Source organism: Macrobrachium nipponense, chromosome 35 (genome assembly GCF_015104395.2).
Source record: "Macrobrachium nipponense isolate FS-2020 chromosome 35, ASM1510439v2, whole genome shotgun sequence".
In the NCBI taxonomy this organism is placed as follows: domain Eukaryota; kingdom Metazoa; phylum Arthropoda; class Malacostraca; order Decapoda; family Palaemonidae; genus Macrobrachium; species Macrobrachium nipponense.
Genome location: NC_061096.1, coordinates 36,518,296 through 36,538,295, shown reverse-complemented (window position 1 = coordinate 36,538,295; position 20,000 = coordinate 36,518,296). Strand labels below are relative to the sequence as shown.

Here is a 20,000-nt window from a genome sequence, read left to right as displayed (position 1 = left end):
ATATATATAGATACATACATATGTATGTAGTATAATTCTGCTGAGCGCACAAAACAATTTATACTGAATTTCCGTTAATGCAAAAAAATGTATGAAGTACTTGAACGCAAATTCCCGAAGTAAACGATATCGTCACGTGAGATACTTAGGAATTCCAATATTTTCTTTTTTTTTTTAATACAGATCACGAGTAAATTCTGTGTTATTTTTACTTGTGATCCAGCCCATCCCAGGTGCTAATGAATGGCTATAAGATTCGTGGTAAAAGAAGATGGGTTAAATTCATGGTTAACGCTCTTGCCTGGAGGGGAAAAAAAATCCAAGAGCCGGTGAGTCATAATGAAACCCGGAAGCCAGCTTTGGAGAGAAAGAGCAAATGGCTTTTTTCTGTCCTTACACTCCTTTTCTCTCATGAAACAAGACCAAAAAAAAGAGACTTAGAGGATATAAAGTGTTTTTTTTCTTTTTCTTTTTTTTTTTTTTTTTTTTTTTTTTTTTTTTTTTTTTTTTTGCTTCCTTTTTTATGCATGCCTGGTTTAGTAAGGGTATAAGGATTTATGACTTGATCTTGAAGATGAAGATTTTTCTCCATTCTTTAAAAAAAAAAACTATTGAGAATGCCTTTATGTGTAAGATTGTTAATTCTTTTTTTTTTTAACTTGTTCGTGGTTGCGACTGATTAATAGTGTAATAAATAATATATCTCTTCAATCCTTACCAAGGGTATTCGGTAATGCGCATTGTTTCGAAATTTTGTTTATATTGAATATTTTTGTGTGACCATCACTTCATTACTCTTTTGGCTTTAGAAACTCATTGGTAATTTTTTAAGACCCTATACTAGTTGCAGATTTCATGAATCTCTCTCTCTCTCTCTCTCTCTCTCTCTCTCTAACTGCGCAGGGAGGGTCACGAGGTTTTTGTTGGTCCTTGATTTTAATAAAGCGTCTTGTGAAGTTGTAATTTACACAGGTAACTGAAAATTAGAACTTTATTAATATCCTTAGATATTACGAACAAATTTTGAAATACTTTCAAGCCATCCAAATTTATTGTGCTTTGCAGTGCGCGCGTGTGTGTGTGAGATGGAAAAAAAATCCAAGAAAGAAATAATCAGATTGCAAAAATTAATTTGGTACGTTTGAAAACCGGCGGGGTCCGATATCCATTCTGGGGAACAGTTACCTTTTTCATCCCCTAATTGTTACAAATTTGTAAAGAGCATTGGGCTTTTGTGGATTATTCATTTTACCATAGAAACGTTTTGTTCTTTATGCTCCTGTTTTTCGAATCCCATTTTTGGAGGTTGTAGAGCCAGAGTCTGCAAGGAAATATTTTAAAGAAATAATTTAATTGAAACATTTTAATTTCATTCCAAACCTTCTTTTAGAGACTTGGGATTTATGGTAAAATTTTGTTACTTTAAGATTGCGTTTCATAAAAGTATCCGTCTAATGAATTTTTATTTGATCCTTTTTAGGAAATCTTATTTAAGGAGACTTAAAAAATAGTTTATAAGCGAATTTCTTTGGGTAAATCGTGTCTTTGTTTGCGATTCTTTAAGAAAGTTTTATTATTTTTTTTTTAGGATATAGTTTCTAAAAGAATCGTGTCAAGGTACTGTAAGTGAATTACGTTTTTAAAAATATTGGCAAAGGCATTCGAGCTTTTTTTTTCTCCCAAGGCTTTCTTTTGTGAAAAGGTTTTTTCAAATATTCGAGTACTTGGCATAAAAGTTATAACTGTTGTTGTTTGTAATAAATCTTGTATATCGCTTATTAGTACCAAATCTACATCTTTATCTGTATTGCACCGGACTCTTTTAGGCGGCGTGTGCCCTTTACCCATAAAAAAATTTAAAACTTCATATATGTGTTAATTTAAGGGAGAAGAAATCCTGGTAAGTAAATAGGTTTGACTCACTTAAAAAAAATTAAAAATAACCTTGCGATTCCAGGTCCTTCATTTGTTCCTTTTATCACTAGAAAATGTCCTCACCCAGATAATGAAGGGCACCCTTATTTGTTTGTTTGTTAAGAATCCCTTTATTTTAAATCAAATCTCTTACTCTTTTAACTTATAAAAACTCAATGAGGAGTACTGTCCCTCTCTCCAGACTCCCAACGTCTGATGCAAGTTCATTAATATTCTTTGATGATGTTGGGGTTGAGGTTTGTATTCACAAACCCCATGACAGTCCACGAGAGCAGCCGTGTTTCAACTTCGTCTGACATTCAATGACGGTCGCCCAAGGAAATAATGGCCCAGCCAAATGTTGATTAACTTTTTCAATGGAGAAACCGGCGAGCAATCATTTTACCTTCACTGGTGGTCAGCCAAATCAGCTTTACTTCGTTGATCGGGAGCACTATAAAAAGGGCTAAAATGGAGAAGGAATCTTTGATATCTATATCAGAGATGATGTAGTAATGAAGACTTAAATAAGCTTTATGGCTGTCTGGGGGTAGCGAAAAGGATTTCTTCCTGCGAAAGAAACTTAGGTCCTCAAGTTAGAATTTTTCTGAGATTCGTTCAGAATTTCTGCCACTGAAGTGCCATCAACTTGTTCAAAATACTTGATATAAAAGAGTCTTTCCTTTACTAATTTATTTATAATACAAATGAGTATAAATCTTATTTAAAGTGATGTTGGTATCCTCATCACCGAGTAGAAAATTTTACAAATGAAAAGTGAAGTTGAAAAGATAATATGTGTATATTACTCGGATGTTCAAATGTTGACTTTGTTTAGACACCTGTGCGGTGCATTCTATTTTGTTAACTTGAAAAGATTTTGATAAGAGGATATGTATTTTCAATTTCCTCCTTGCCGAATAGAATTCATGTATTCTTAGCTATGATGCCCAAAACTTGATATAAAACTATATACTCAAGACGGTCTGAGGCCTTTACTAAGAATGGATCATTGATCATAAGGTTAATTTCCTTGCTTTGTGAATCTCTAAACGTTACGGAAATGTGCAACAAACCACGTCAATCAGAAGCAAGCTGCAATAGGTTATATTGAGCCCCAGAAGCCAGTAAACTGAGTAGCAGGTGCTCAGGTTGTGTGACTGACAATAACATTTTACAAGTACATGTTGTCTCATTACTGAAGCAACAGGCACAGTTGCGGCATCCTTGCACAGCAGTGGCACCTGTTGCCCAGCGCTTGCAAGCTGTTGCTCTCAGGGAGGGGAAGCAACATTTTCGTTTGGGTCTGGGAACTTTTAGGTTCTACTGAAGAATTAGAGGAAACAAAATGGTAGATAGAAAAATGTGGTTCTTGGTTGTCGAATACATTTACTTTGTTTTACTCGGATGTATTTTGGCCTCCTATTTCTGTTTTGAATGGTTATTAGATATATGGGATGTTATATTTATTGTTCACATTAAACAAAAAGCAAAAGATTTTATGAACTTCTTTTATGAAAGATGACAACCAATCTAGGCAACGTGACGAACAAAAAAAAATAAATTTTGCATAATTCAAATTTTGTTATAATAGCCCGAGTAGTGAAACAAAAGAACCTGACCATCTAAGTCAGTTTTACAGCTTCTTACCAGCCTCCTTCATATTTCACGACGATTTCTCTGAAATGTCACATATACATGCGTCAATTACTAAGCAGCTAGACAGTGCGTTACACTTACATAATTCGGATGCTGGCTTTTTACGAATTATTTAATTAATTCTCTCTCTCTCTCTCTCTCTCTCTCTCTCTCTCAAATCACTGCTGTTTTGGGGATTATTTCCATTTTATCCAACGTGAAGAAATGACAAATGTAGAAATTTATACCCAATATAATCGAAGTACATATGTGCATGAAATCAATATCATGAACAATTTACCTTCTTTGAAATTAGTATATGAAATGTTCTCATTTCGTTTTGCAGGAATGTCCGACGGGAATGGTGGACGAGGAGGGTTTCAAAGACATCTTCTCTCAGTTCTTTCCTCAAGGAGGTGAGTTAATCTTACAATATGTGAATATTTTATTTTTCGTGATTTCCCTAGGTCTCTATTCCCTTGGAGTTTCGTGATGTAAGTGTCTACTTGGGTTTGTATCAAAGGATTAGTTTTATAACTTTTACTACATTCCCCTCCGTTCTTATGACATGTCGCTGTGAGTTCACTATCTTGGTGTTCCCCAGCTGCTGGTTGTGAGGCTTTGTGAGACACCTTACATAGAGCAAGGTCGTCTCTCTCTCTCTCTCTCTCTCTATATATATATATATATACTGATGCTAATACTCATTAGAAGTTGCAGTTCTACGAAGGAGTAGTCTTATTTTCTTTTATACCCGCATCGCATCGCAGACGGCGATAGCGAGAGGGTGGAGATGCAACATTGAAACTCTCTCTCTCTCTCTCTCTCTCTCTCTCTCTCTCTCTCTCTCTCTCTCTCTCTCTCTCTCTCTCGTGTGTAACCATGGCAACACGTAAGCTTTACCTTGTTATTTACTTCGTTTGGATCTTTCTCTCAGTCGTTGCATTTTTGCAATACCGATGTAGAATATGTCTCGCGTGTGCGACGGTGTCCACCTGTTCATCTTAGTGAGACAATTTGCATCGAATAAAATGAGTCTTCTTTTGTACCTTGAAATCAGTGTAGTAAACAGTCAGTTTTTGTCCTGAAAAAAAAATGATGCTATTAATTTTATCATAAACATGACTAAAGGGTTTCTATACCCCTTAATTCTATTTATGAACACATATGTGTAAGTGTTTACATAATAAAAATATGGAATGTTAGTCCATATATATAAAAGTCTAAAACTAAAGAGGTTCAACCAGATTGCTTGCAGGAATGTGATCAGACTAGAGACGCTAAAGATGACGTATACAATAAGTATGTAGGCTAAGATAACATGCCGTCAATGTAGTCATTCAATTGTTTATAAACATTAGTCCAAGCTCCCTGCTTGAGGACAACTACCCCGACCTATTATTCAAACGGCCTACGTGATCTGTAGCGTGTCTCATTCGATTGTGTGTTCGTATGAAACTATGTCATCTGATAGTATGTTCATATGTTCGAACTACTGTCTGTTCCTTCATAACTTGTAACAGAGATGGTAGACAGGCAGAAGAGAGTTAGCTATCGTCATTAGAAGACCTGTACCTCTTTACCTAAGCTTTATCATGTAGAGGAATAGGATTAGCCATCATCATTGGCAGAAGCGATCAAGCTATCGTCATAGAAGACTTGTACGATCATACCTGATCTTCATCATGTAAAACTTCAGAAGAATATACTATTTTATACCTTGTGTTTTCTACAAGAACCTCACCGAACCATGAGTTTAACACATCGTCGTAAAGATGATACGACTTCGTAAGTGATCTACAAACCCCAGACACTCCATTGAAGATGGAAGTGCAATACCAACCGACTTAGCGTATAGATTATCGCTAGTCTAACATTACCTCATAGGGCGCCTTATCATACAAGGCACAAGCCCTAATATATGTACATGAACTTTTCAATAACGTATGTACATGAAAGCTTTAAATTTATGTGAATGCTTAAAACCATCATCTTTTATTGCCTGGAAATGAAATGGTATCAAGTTTCAATACGTGTGCCCTTCAGGATATCCGTATTTTCATGGTAATTGTGCCCAGGCAGATATGTGATTTATATTATACCATATTACACGAATTCAATTATTTCGTGTGAAATCCCGTTCGTGATTTTATTATTTGAAGTAGAAGAAAATAAGATATGCGCAGAGCTTTATGCAATTATTAACATGATTTCCATGTGATTAAATCCTCTTTGATAGTTTTGAACTTGAACAGTTATTATATCCCAACAAACTAACCCCCCCCCCTCTCTCTCTACTCTCTCTCTCTCTCTCTCTCGCTCTCGTCTCTCTCTCTCTCTCTCTCATCTCTCTCTCTCTCTCTCAGCCGTGCTGCTGTTTTTCAAACACGACGGGTAGACCCATTTAAATTTCAAGCTCCGCTTGAAACCTGGCTTGGCATGAAAATTCCTATTCGGTCCTCTATACCTTCGGTATCACATTGCCGGAGGGCGCAGTTGTTTTAATAGCTGAAGGTAATCCTATATTGTTCAAGTTCCCATGAATGACAAGCTGTTGTAAAAATACCGAGTTCGTGAAGATATTGGAAAGGTTTTCCCTGGGAGTTTTATCGGTGTCGATGCTCAAAGATTGAGAAGAAATGCAATTCAGAAACATTCGCCATTTAAGAAGAAATGCACTTAGAGACATGCACTATTGAGAAGAAATGCACTTTAGAAACATGTGCTATTTAAGAAGAAATGCACTTTAAAGACATGCACTATTGAGAAGAAACACACTTTAGAGACATATACTATTGAGAAGATATGCACTTTAGAGACATGCACTTTTGTCTGCATTTTTATGGCTTGCGTTGCAGTTTATATGTAAACATTCACGTTTCAAGTTGTCTATTGATATTTTATTTTTTCGTTTTTGACAAAATAGGGATTTTATTCTAGAAGCTTGTTTGGTCTTGGAAACTATGAAAATTTGCTTCAGGTAAATGGTGTCAGTGATCATTGTCGTTGCAGAAATACTCATTTAAATATCCAGCGTTTTCTGATTTGTTCTCTCTTTAGAGAGCATTCTTTCGAAATGTGTTCGTTTCAGTCTAGTCTTTTACTCTCCAGTTCCATCCCTAACGTTAATCATCCACATTAGTCCAAGAGCCCACACCGATTTATTTGACTTTTCAGCACCAAAAGGTTTGATGGTTGATTTTAATAGGAAATTTCATCTAGTTTATGGAACTGAACGTCTTACAAACGGGCGTTGCGGCGTCATCTCCCAATAGGCCCCAGACCGAGTGTACAGTAACCTTAGAGTCTAAACCCACTGATGTTGTAACTCGGTGAAAACGTATTTCAGACGGGATAATCAACTGGCCATTACTTGTACAGTTTTCACCTGATCAACACATACAGGATCTAAATTTATTCAGGACATTATTCCCATTAAATTTAAACTCAACTCAAGAAGATATTATCCATATTTTTTCCTTATAGAGGGAACATATCAATGAAACCAAAATTCATTGCAAGATTTACTGATACTACTTGCTAAAACTACTTAAAAATCAAAATGTTGTTATTCTGTTTGATAACAACAGGTCCTGTTGATAGTCAAGAAAAACCTAAACTATAGTAAAACATATAGCGCTAAACATGTTAATAGCATGGAACAGCGCCAATATGTGTACTCATTTGTCTCTATTTTATCCTAAACGGACCTACAAATTATACAAAATTAGCTTTGCTTGAATAAATTCTTTTTCTCGAACTCCTTTACATACTTTGTCAAATAATGTACTTATATGGGCAATATCACAATTGTGATCATCATTTGCATAGATTTTCAATCAAAATAGCTTTATTTTGAAACTATGCATCCCAATCATCAACAAACTATTTATAATTTTCACTAAATTATAGAGATAAGATAGTTTCGAAAATCTGATCTAAATTATATTCATTAACCTTAACTACTCCAAGTCATCATGAGACCCATCTGGTTCACAAGCCATTATATTTGGTTCTAGATCCAAATGTTCCTCATCTTGCTGGGAGGGAATCATTTCCACCACAGAAATTATATTTTGAGGAACCTGTTCACAGCTAAACCAGTTCACCTGCTATTTGTGCCATTTCAATTCCCAGCCATGACATTCTGGTGGTGAGACACAGGGATCTGCAAGGTGTGCATGGCACCAAATAAATGCAATAGTTGCAACGTAATGCTTTGTTTATCAGAACAGGGAGGTAGGGTGCTTGGGTTCTTTTTTTCTCTTTTTTTTCTTATTTGTTCGAGGGGTTTTTCTTGATTTTTGGCTAGATACTGCTGCTGAAAAATGGCATATCTGAGATTGTTAACATTATCCTCTATATAACAATGTTTATTTGCTTTGGCCCATTCTACATAGAAATGGCTTTCTTTGCTTCAATTAGATATCTCTTAGATGCATCAGGAGGCCCACACATACTTCCAGAAGCATTGCTCCATGGTCACTTAATGGAATTCTACAAGAAAACACTATAATAGGTAAGGTTTGCTTTTGGATTAAAGTGAAATAGGTTGCTGAAAGTTAAATTTGACATAAATGATCAAATTTAGAAGCTCAATAAGATCTTCGTTATTTTTGCTTATAAACTATGATACTAATGTTTGTTATGCAAACATGGAAAAAAAGAAAAAAAAGGAAAAAAACGATTTAACATAATTCTTTCCATATTCCAAGTAGTTATATCCTTTCTTAGCTACAGCCTTCAGTATCCTCCACTTCCGGACACATCCCTGATGTGCTCATGACAACATTACAGGTACTTATCAAAGATCCGACAATTAATTTGATTTAAAATCTAAAGGGTACCGATTCTTATCAAAACTTTATGACGAGCTACCAAGGATACAGAAAAGCAACGATGAATGGTGAACATGGAGCAGCGGCCAAGTTTTGAATGAATTATATATATATTTGGTAGAAATGTTTCTTAGATTCAACAGATCAATGAGAACAAATGATTTAGATATGTTCACATGCATCCTTGGACAGAGATGCCCTGTATTTTTCGTAACTAATCGGCCAAACTATGCAAGATAGATGACTAAATACCTCCCTCAACTTAGTCAGTGAAGAACCAGAAAAACATTTTCAAGAACATCAGTTGATACTACCTTAGAACAACTCTTGACAATGTATAGTTTAAGGACTAATGTAGATATTTCTAAGTCACTGGAGCCATCACATGTTAGTTAGGATAATGTAGCTCTAAAAAGATTGACTCGAGCTACTAAGAGGACAATGAAACCTTTTGACCTAGGGAATGACAATAATCGTTACTACTTAACTGCTGGTATCAAGGTCAGTGAAGACATAAAGAATGATCTTGGATGCTAGGAAAAAGGGAGATGAATGGCACCCAGAACTTCTTGACGAGTGTTGCAGAGTTAGTGATAGGTTTGAGAACCCGATACGTAGAAGGACGATTAAGAATTTTGCCTTCGAGCTAAAGAGTACTAGAGATTTATTTGGAAGGTTTCTGTATTTGAGGTCTCAAGCAAATATTGATCTCTGTGTGGTTTTTTTGTCATCGTTGATGCCATGTTCTTCATTCACACTTTACATGATCCACCAAATATGTATGGGAAGTTAGTTGAAGAAATCTTACAAAAGTTATGCTCCCTTGCTTCAGAAGTTCGCTTTGTGGCGTAAACAAAACCCTATCATTGAAAGAAGAGGAAAGGAACAAACGGGATGACACTGAAATTGCGTAATCAATAACAGGGTCAGATCAGAAGAGACCAAAGGACTGGCAAAGAGCACTGAGGTCACCAAAATTCAAAGAGGCCTTGTTGCAGTCACAATGCTAAGTACCTTCAAAGCCACAATATATATATATATTTTTTGGATTTAGCGATATCTGTTACTCTTATTCAGAAAAGGAACACTCTGTCATCAGAGAAAAAGTAGAAGAGCTATCTTGTAAAAACGAGAAAGCAGACACCAGAATGGCCTTCCATCTGTATTATATTGTTGACATGTCTCTTAATGCATGTACAGTCATTCGAACAAATGACACAGATGTCATGATAATAACTGCTTATCGTATTCATTAGATAGCGCCGAGACCTGCTGTTTGGCTGGATGTTGGGCTTTGCAGTAGTAAGTTGGCCGAAAGTGACATAACGGAATTTTTACCAGGCCTACAGTCATACACAGGGTGTGACGTTGCAGATACTTTTATGAACAAAGGGAAGATAAAACAAACCGAACTAGTCATGAAAAATTAGTTAAAGATATATTTTCAAATTCAGAAAAAAAACAGTTGGACGTTAATCATTCTGCACAAGTTGGTCAATGGAAATTTGTGTGCACTTTATGGCACACCTCACATGGATAATGTTAACAATCTCACATATGCCATTCTTCACCCAAAAATCAAAACAAGCACCTCAAAAGCAAAATGATCGTGGTAAAAATGGATCCATTTTTCCCACGATCCATTTTTACCCCGTCCATTTTTACCCATATCCATTTTTACCCATATCCATTTTTAACACCGATCCTATTTACTCCTGATCCATTTTTACCTCACCCCCATCCTTTTTACCCCCGATCCATTTTTATCCCCCAATCCACTTTTAGCCCCGATCCATTATTACCCTGATTCATTTTTACCCCCCTCCAATTTTACCCCCATCTATTTTTACCCCTGATCCACATTTTACCCCAAGTCCATTTTTACCCACGATCTAATTTTACTCCCTGATCCATTTTACCCCTCACCCCCTCCCCATTTTTTACCCCCGAATCCATTTTATCCCCCAATCCACTTTTAGCCCCCGATCCATTATTACCCCGTTTCATTTTTACCCCCCTTCCAATTTTACCCCCTCCAATTTTCCCCTGATTTTTACCCCTGATCCACATTTTACCCCAAGCCATTTTTTACCCACGTCTAATTTTACCCCGATCCATTTTTACCCCTCCGATCCCTATTTTTACTCATTATCCATTTCTACCCCAATTAATTTTTTTTAAACCCCCCCCCCCCCCCCCCGCCCCCGATACCTATTTACTCCTGATCACTTTACCGCCAAGTCCACTTTTTACCCCCAATCCATTTTTACCCCCAATCATATTTTATCCCGAATTCATTTTTACCCCAGAGCCATTTTTAACCCTAATCCCTATTTCCTCCTCATTCATTTTTACCCCAATCCATTTTACTGCCCAGTCCATTTTTACCCCTGATACCTATTCATGCCTTATCCATGTTCCCCCCACCCCACCCCCCATCTGTTTTTACCCCCTATCCATTTTTTATTCCACCTCCCCTATCCCATTTTTACCCCAATCCATTTTTACCCCCAATCCAATTTTACCCAAGATCCAATTTTATCCAAGACCCAATTTTACCCCAATCCATTTTTATCCCCAATCCAACTTTACCCCTGATCCATTTTTACTCCCGATACAATTTTACCGCTGATCCATTTTTACCAGAATACATTTTTATCCTCATCCATTTTTACCCCTGATCCATTTTTACCCTGATCCAGTTTTACCCCAATTAATATTTACTCCCGATCCAATGTTCCCTCCGTTCCATTTTAACCCATCAATCCATTTTTACCCCAATCCATTTCTGCCCCCGATCCATTTTTACCCCTGATCCATTTTACCCCAATCCATATTTACCTCAATTCATTATTACCACGATCCATTATTACCATGATCCATTTTTACCCCCGATCCAGTTTTACCCCGGATCGATATTTTTCCACGATCCATTTTTACCCCCAATCTATTTTTATCTACTGATCCATTTTTACCTAGATCCATTATTTTATACCCAGATCCATTTTTACGTAATGCATTTTTCCGTTTATCCATTTTTACCCCCGATCCATTTCTGCCCCAGATCCAGTTTTACCCCCGATCCTTTTTTCCCCGATCCATATTTACCCCGATCCACATTTACCCCTGATCCATATTTACCCCGATCCACTTTTACCCAGATCCATTTTTATCCTGATCTATTTTTCACCCAAGATCCATCTTTACCCAAGATCCATTTTTACCCAGATCAGTTTTTACCTCAATCCATTTCTACCCCCGATCCATTTTTGCCCCAATCCATTTTTACCCCGATCCATTTTTACCCTGATCCATTTTTACCCTGATCCATTTTTACCCCCAGTAAATTTACCCAAGATCCATTTTTACCTCTATCCATTTTTACCCCCAATCCATTTTTACCCCCGATCCATATTTACCTCCATTACATTTTTATCCAGATCCATCTTCAACCCAGATACATTTTCAACCCAGATCCATTTTTACTTTGATCCATTTTTAACCCAATGGATTTTTAGGCCGATCCATTTTTACCCTGATCCATTTTTTTACCCCCAATCCATTTTTGCCCCCAATCCATTTTTAACACTGAACCATTTTTACCCTAAGAATCCATTTTTACCCTGATCCATTTTTAACCCAATTCATTTTTACCCCTATCCATTTTTACCCTGATCTATTTTACCCCGATCCATTTTTACTCTTATCCATTTTCCATTTTCCCCCCTATCCATTTTTACCTCGATCCATTTATACCCAGATCAATTTTTACCCCGATCCATTTTACCTCCGATTCCATTCTTACCTACTAATCCATTTTTACCCCCCAACCATTTTTACCACCGATCCATTTTTACCCTTGATTCGTTATTACCCAAGATCCATTTTTACCCAGATCAATTTTTTCCCCCAATCCATTTTTACCCCGATCCAATTTTTACCCCAATCCATTTTTACCACCCATCCACTTTTACTCCGATCCATTTTTACCACGATCCATTTTTACTCCAATCCATTTTACCCCCGATCCATTTTTACCCTAATCCATTTTTACTCCTATCTATTTTTACTGTCATCCATTTTTACCCCCCATCCATTTTTACCCCCATCCATTTTTACCCAGATCCATTTTTACCCAGATCCATTTTTACCCCGATTCATTTTTACCCAGATCCATATTTACCCCCGATCCATTTTTAACCCCGATCCATTTTCACCTCCGATCCATTTTTTCCGCCGATCCATTTTACCCTCAATCCATTTTTACCCCCAGTCCATTTGTACCTCGATACATTTTTACCCCTGATCCATTTTAACCCGATCCATTTTTACCCCCGATCCATTTTCACCCCAATCCATTTTTACCCAGATCCCTTTATACCCCCGATCCATTTTCACCCCAATCAATTTTTTCCCTGATCCATTTTTACTCCCATCCCCTATTACCCCAGATCAATTTTCACCCCCAATCCATTTTTACCCCAATCCATTTTTACCCCCATCCATTGTTTCTCCGATCCATTTTCACCACGACACACTTTTACCACGATACATTTTTACCACGATCCCTTTTTACCCCCAATACATTTTTACCCCGATCAATTTTTTCCCCAAATACATTATTATCCCTGATCCATTTTTATCCCGGATCCATTTTTATCCCTGATCCATTTTTACCCCTTATCCATTTTTACCCCCCATCCATTTTTATCCCCGATACATTTTAACCACTAATCCATTTTTACCCACAATCTATTTTTTACCCACAATCCATTTTTACCCCCTATCCATTTTCATCCCAATCCATTTTCACTGCGATCCATTTTTACCCCCCATCCATTTCTACCTCAATCCATTTTTACCCAGATCCATTTTCAACCCCAATACATTTTTACCCAGATCCATATTTACCCTGATCCATATTTACCCTGATCCATATTTACCCTGACCCATATTTACCCTGACCCATATTTACCCTGATCCATATTTACCCTGATCCATTTTTACCCCCGATCCATTTTTACCCCCGATCCATTTTTACCCCCATCCATTTTTAACCACTATCCATTTTTGCCCCCGATTCATTTTTGCCCACAATCCATTTTTGCCGTCGATCCATTTTCACCTCCGATCCATTTTTCCCCCAATCTATTTAACCCACAATACATTTTTACCACAATCCATTTTTACCTACGGTCTATGTTTCCCCCGATCCATTTTACCCTCGATCCATTTTTACCACCATCCATTTTTAACCCCTATCCATTTTTACACCTATTCATTTTTATCCAATTCCACTTTTACCCCGAGCCATCCTGATCTATTTTTAACCCCCATCCATTTTTACCCATGATCCATTTTTGCCTCCGATCCATTTTTACCCCAATTCATTTTTACCCTGATCCATTTTTACCCCTAATCCATTTTTACCCCTAATCCATTTTTACCCCTATCCATTTTAACCCCCATCCATTTTTATACCAATTCATTTTTATCCAATTCCATTTTTACCCCGATCCATCCCGATCCATTTTTACCCTGACCCATGTTTACCCACGATCCATTTTTGCCTCCAATCCATTTTTAAACCAATTCATTTTTACCCCGATCCATTTTTACCCCCAACCCATTTTTACCCCTATCCATTTTTACGCCCAATCCATTTATACCCTGATCCATTTTCAACCCCAATACATTTTTACACTTCATTTTTACACTTCTTCATTTTAACCCGATCCATATTTTATTCTGATCCATTTTTACCCCAATCCATTTACACCCCTTATCCACTTCTGCCCTCAATCCATTTTACCTCCCAATCAATTTTTACCCCGATCCATTTTACCCCCGATCCATTTTTACCTCCTGATCCATTTTTACCCACGATCCATTATTACCCCAGTCCATTTTTGCCCAAATTCATTTTTTACCCCAATTAATTTTTACCACGATTGATTTTTACCCTTGATCCATTTATCCCCCGGTCGATTTTTACCAAAATCCATTTTCAATCCCAATCCATTTTTATCCTAATCTATTTTTACCCTGATCCATTTTTACCCCAATCAATTTTTACCCCGATCCATATTTACCCCAGATCCACTTTTACCCCTGATCATTTTTACCCCGATTCATTTTTACATCAATCCATTTTTACCCTCGATCCTTTTTTATCTCTGATGCAAGTTTAACCCGATCAGTTTTTACCCCTGATCCATTTTTACACCTTATCCATTTTTACCCCAGTTCCATTTTTTTTTTCCATTTTTTCCCCGATCCAATTATACCCCCAATCCACTTTTACTGCGATCCATTTTTACCCCCAATCCCTATTTACCTGATCCCTTTTCACCCCAATCCGTTTTTACCCCTGATCCATTTATACCCAGATCCATTTTCAACCTCAATCCATTTTTATCCTGATCCATATTGACCCTGATCCATATTTACCCTGATCCATTTTTACCCCAATCCAATCTTTACCCTGATCCATATTTACCTCCATCAATTTTTACCCTCAATCCAATTTTAACCCTGATCCATTTTTACCCCTAATTCATTTTTACACCTAAGCCATTTTTACCCCAATTGATTTTTACACCAATTCATTCTTATCTCGATTCCATTTTTACCTCAATTCATTTTTACCCTGATCCATTTTTACCCCCGATCCATTTTTACCCAATATCCATTTTTATCACAGATCCATTTTTACCCAATATCCATTTTTATCACAGATCCATTTTTACCCAATATCCATTTTTATCACAGATCCATTTTTACCCCCGATCCGTATTTACCCCGATCCATTTTTTCCACCGATCCATTTTCAACCCCAATCCATATTTACTCCCATCTATTTTAACCACGATGTATTTCTACCCCAATGTATTTTACCCCCCAATCCATTTTTACCCCCGATCCATTTTCACTCCGATCCATTTTCCCCCTATCAATTTTTATCCAATGCATTTTAACCACCAATCCATTTTACCCACGATCTATTTTTACCCACAATCCATTTTTACTCCCTATCAATTTTTACTCCCTATACATTTCCACCTTAATCCATTTTCACCCTGATCCATTTTTACCCCAATCCATATTTACCACAATCTATTTTTATCCCGATCCATGTTTACCCCGATCCATATTTACCCTGATCCATATTTACACCTGATCCATTTTTATCTGCGATCCATTTTTACCCCCGATGCATTTTTTGTCCCCAATCCATTTTCACCTCCGATCCATTTTTGTCCCCAATCCATTTTCACCTCCGATCCATTTTTTCCCCCGATCCATTTCACCTCTGATCCATTTATTACCCCGATCCATTCTTACCACTATCCATTTTTACCTACGATTCATTTTTCCCCCTATCCATTTTACCAGCGACCCATTTTTACCACCCTCCATTTTTACCACCATCCATTTTTATCATGATCCATTTTTACATACAATCCATTTTTACCCCCTATCCATTTTTACACCAATTAAATTCTATCCAATTCCATTTTTACCCCCGATCCATTTTTACCCTAATCCAATTTCAACCTCGATAGATTTTTACACTTGTCCATATTTACCCCGATCTATATTTTATCCCGATCCATTTTTACCCCAATCCATTTTTACCCCCATCCATTTCTGCCCCCGATCCATTTTTACCCCTTAGCCATTTCTAACCCCGATGCATTTTACCCCAAATCAATTTTTAGCACAATCCATTTTACCCCCAATCAATTTTTACCTCGATCCAATTTTGACTACCAATCCATTTTTACCCCCAGACGCCATTATTGACCCACCCCAATTTCATTTATAACCCAACAAATCCCTTTATTTTCAACCCCTGATCTATTTTTACCACGATCCATTTTTACCCCCGATCCATTTATACCCCCGTCCTTTTTTACCCCAATCCATTTATACCCCTGTCCATTTTTACCAAAATCCACTTTCAATCCCGGTCCATTTTTACCCTAATCTATTTTTACCCTGATCCATATTTACCCCCGATCCATTTTTACCCTTGATCATTTTTACCCTGATCCATTTTTACACCAATCCATTTTTACCTCTTATCCAAATTCACCCCGATCAGTTTTTATCCCCGATCCATTTTTAGCCCGATTCGTTTTTACACCCTATCCATTTTTACCCCCGTTCCATTTTTTACCCCAATCCAATTATACCCCCAATCCACTTTTACTCCCCATCCATTACCACTAATCCATTATTAGCCCCGATTCATTTTAACCCCCAATCCATTTTTACCCCTGATCCCTTTTTACCCAATCCATTTTCACCCCAATCTATTTTTACCCAGATCCATTTTCAACCCCGATCCATTTTTACCCTGATCCATATTTTCCCTGATCAATATTTATCCTTATCCTTTTGTACCCCAATCCAATTTTTACCCCGATCCATATTTACCTTAATCCATATTTACCCCGGCATCAATTTTTACCCTCCGATACATTTTCAACCCGTATCCATTTTTAACACTGATCCATTTTTACCCCTAATCCATTTTTACACCTGATCCATTTTTATCCCGATCAATTTTTACCTTAATTCCTTCTTGCCCCCAATCCATTTTTAAAAGTTTATTTTTACCTCAATTCATTTTTACCCTGATCCATTTTTATCCCCGATCCATTTTTACCCAATATCCAATTTTTACCCCTGATTCATTTTACCCCCGATCCATTTTCACCCCGATCCATATTTACCCCCGATCCCATTTCAACCCTGATCCATTTTTACCCCAATGTATTTTTACCCCCGATCCATTTTTACCCCCAATACATTCTAACCCCAATTCATATTTACCCCAAACCATATTTACTACGATCCATTTTTACCCTCAACCCATTTTTACCCCTGAGCGATTTTTACCCCTGGTCCATTTATATCACGATCCACTTTTACCCCTAATCCATTTTTACCCCCAATTAATTTTTTCCACCGATCCATTTTTATCCCCAATCCATTTTTACCCCAATTCATTTTTATTCACGATACATTTTTACCCCCGATCCAATTTTCCCCATGATCCATTTTTGCCCCCAATCCATTTTCACCCCGATCCATTATCACTCTGATCCATTTTTACCACCCATCCATTTTTGCACCTATCCAATTTTACCACCCATCCATTTTTGCACCTATCCATTTTTACCCTGATCCATTTTTATCCCCAATCCATTTTTACCCACGATTCAATTTTATCCCCAATACATTTTTACCCCTGATCCACTTTCCCCTCTGACCATTTTTACCCCTATCCATTTTTACCCCAATTCATTTTCGACCCTGGTCCATTTTTACACCGATCCAAGTTTACCCCTATAAATTTTTACCCCAGATCCATTATTACACCGGATCCATTTTTCCTCCCGATCCATTTTTACCCCGATTCATTTTTACCCTGATTCACTTTTACCCCATTCCATGATTACCCTGACCCATCCCAGTCCATTTTTACCCCTGATCCATTTTTACCTCCATTCCATTTTTAACCAGCTCCATTTTACCCCAATCCATTTTTACCCCGATCCATTTTTACCCCGATCCATTTTTACCCCGATCCATTTTTACACCCAATCCATTTTTACACTCGGCCCATTTTTACCCCGATCCATTTTTACACCCGATCCCTTTTTACCAACAATCCATATTCACCCCGATCCATAATTACCCTGATCAATTTTTACCCTGATCCATTTTAACCCTCAATCCATTTATACCTACATCCATTTTCAACCCCGATCCATTTCTACCCCAATCCTTACTTTTTCCCGATCCAATTTTTCCCTGATCCATTTTTACCCTGATCCATTCTTACTGCAATCTATTTTTACCCCCGATCCATTTTCACTTGTGATCCATTTTTACCCAGATCCATTTTCCCTCCCAATCCATTTTTACCCCGATCCATTCTTACCCACGATCTATTGTTACCCCTGATTCATTTATACCCCGATCCATATTTACCCCGATCCTTATTTATCCCAATACATTTTTACCCATGATCCATTTTTACCCCCGATCCTTTTACACCCTGATCCATTTTCACCGATCGAGTTTTACCACGATTCATTTTCACCCTGATCCATTTTCACCCTCTATCCATTTTTAGACCCCTACATTTTTACTCCTGATCCATTTTTACCCTGACCCATTTTTACCCAAGATCCATTTTCAACCTCAATCCAATTGTACCTCCTGATCCATTTTTACCCCTATCCATTTTTACCTTGCTCCATAATTACCCTGATCCATTTTTTACCCCCCGATCCATTTTCACCCCGATCCATTTTTACCCCAATCCATTTTTAACCTTAATCCATTTTTTTCCCCGGTGCATTTTTACTTCTATCCATTTTTATCCTAATTCATTGGTACCCCCGATCATTCTTTACCCCGATCTATTTTTACCTTTGATCCATTTTTACCCCATTTCATTTTTCCATCCAATCCATTTTTAGCCCTAATCCATTTTTACCTCCAATCCATTTTTACCCTAATTCAATTTTACCCCATTCCATTTATACCCCGATCCATTTTTACCCCCGATCCATTTTACCCCCAATCCATTTTTACCCCAATCTATTTTTTCCCCTATACATTTTTACCCCATTCAATTTTTACTCTCGATGAATTTTTACCTCCCATCCATTTTACCCCTGATCCACTTTTTACCCCCTATCCATTATTGCCCCCAATCCGTTTTAGCTTCCGATCCATTTTTACCCACGATCCATTTTTTCCCCAGATCCATTTTTACCCCAGATCCATTTTTTCTCATGATATATTTTTACCACAATCCATTTTTACCACAATCCATTTTTACTCCCGATCCATTTTAACCCAACTCCGATTTTACCCTGATCCATTTTTACCTCCAATTTTTTCCACCGATCCATTTTTGCCCCGATCCATTTTTACCCCCGATCCATTTTGCCCCCCGATCCATTTTTTTTTACCCCCGATCCATTTTTCCCGCCCCCGATCCATTTTTTACCCCTGATCCATTTTTGCCCCCGATCCATTTTTACCTCAGATCCATTTTTACCCCAGATCCATTTAAAAAATTTACCCGGATCTATTTTTACTCACAATCCATTCTTTAACCCTAATCCACTTTTGCCCACGATCTATTATTACCCCCGATCCAATTTTATCACTGATCCATTTTCACCCCAATCTATTTTTACCACGATCCATTCTTACCCCTGATCCATTTTTAACCCAATATATTTTTAACCCTGATCCATTTTTACCTTGATCCATTTTTACCTTGATCCATTTTTACCACGATCTATTTTTACCACCGATCCATTTTTACCACCAATCCATTTTTACCCTCGATCAATTTTTACCCCTGATCCATTTTTACCCCTGATCCATTTATACTCATGACCTATTATTACCCTTGATCCATTATTACCCTCCATCCATTTTCACCCTCAATCCATTTTAACCTCCGATCCATTTTCACCACGATCCATTTTACCCCAATCCATTTTTACCCCGATCTATTTTTACACCGATCCACTTTTACCCCCAATCCATTTTTATTCACAATTTATTTTTATT

The 20,000-nt window shown here is 37.3% G+C and overlaps 1 pseudogene; it reads left to right on the top strand.

Moving 5' to 3' along the window:
• Positions 1–20,000, top strand: part of LOC135208629 (uncharacterized) — a 794,601-nt pseudogene that overhangs the window by 642,480 nt on the left and 132,121 nt on the right.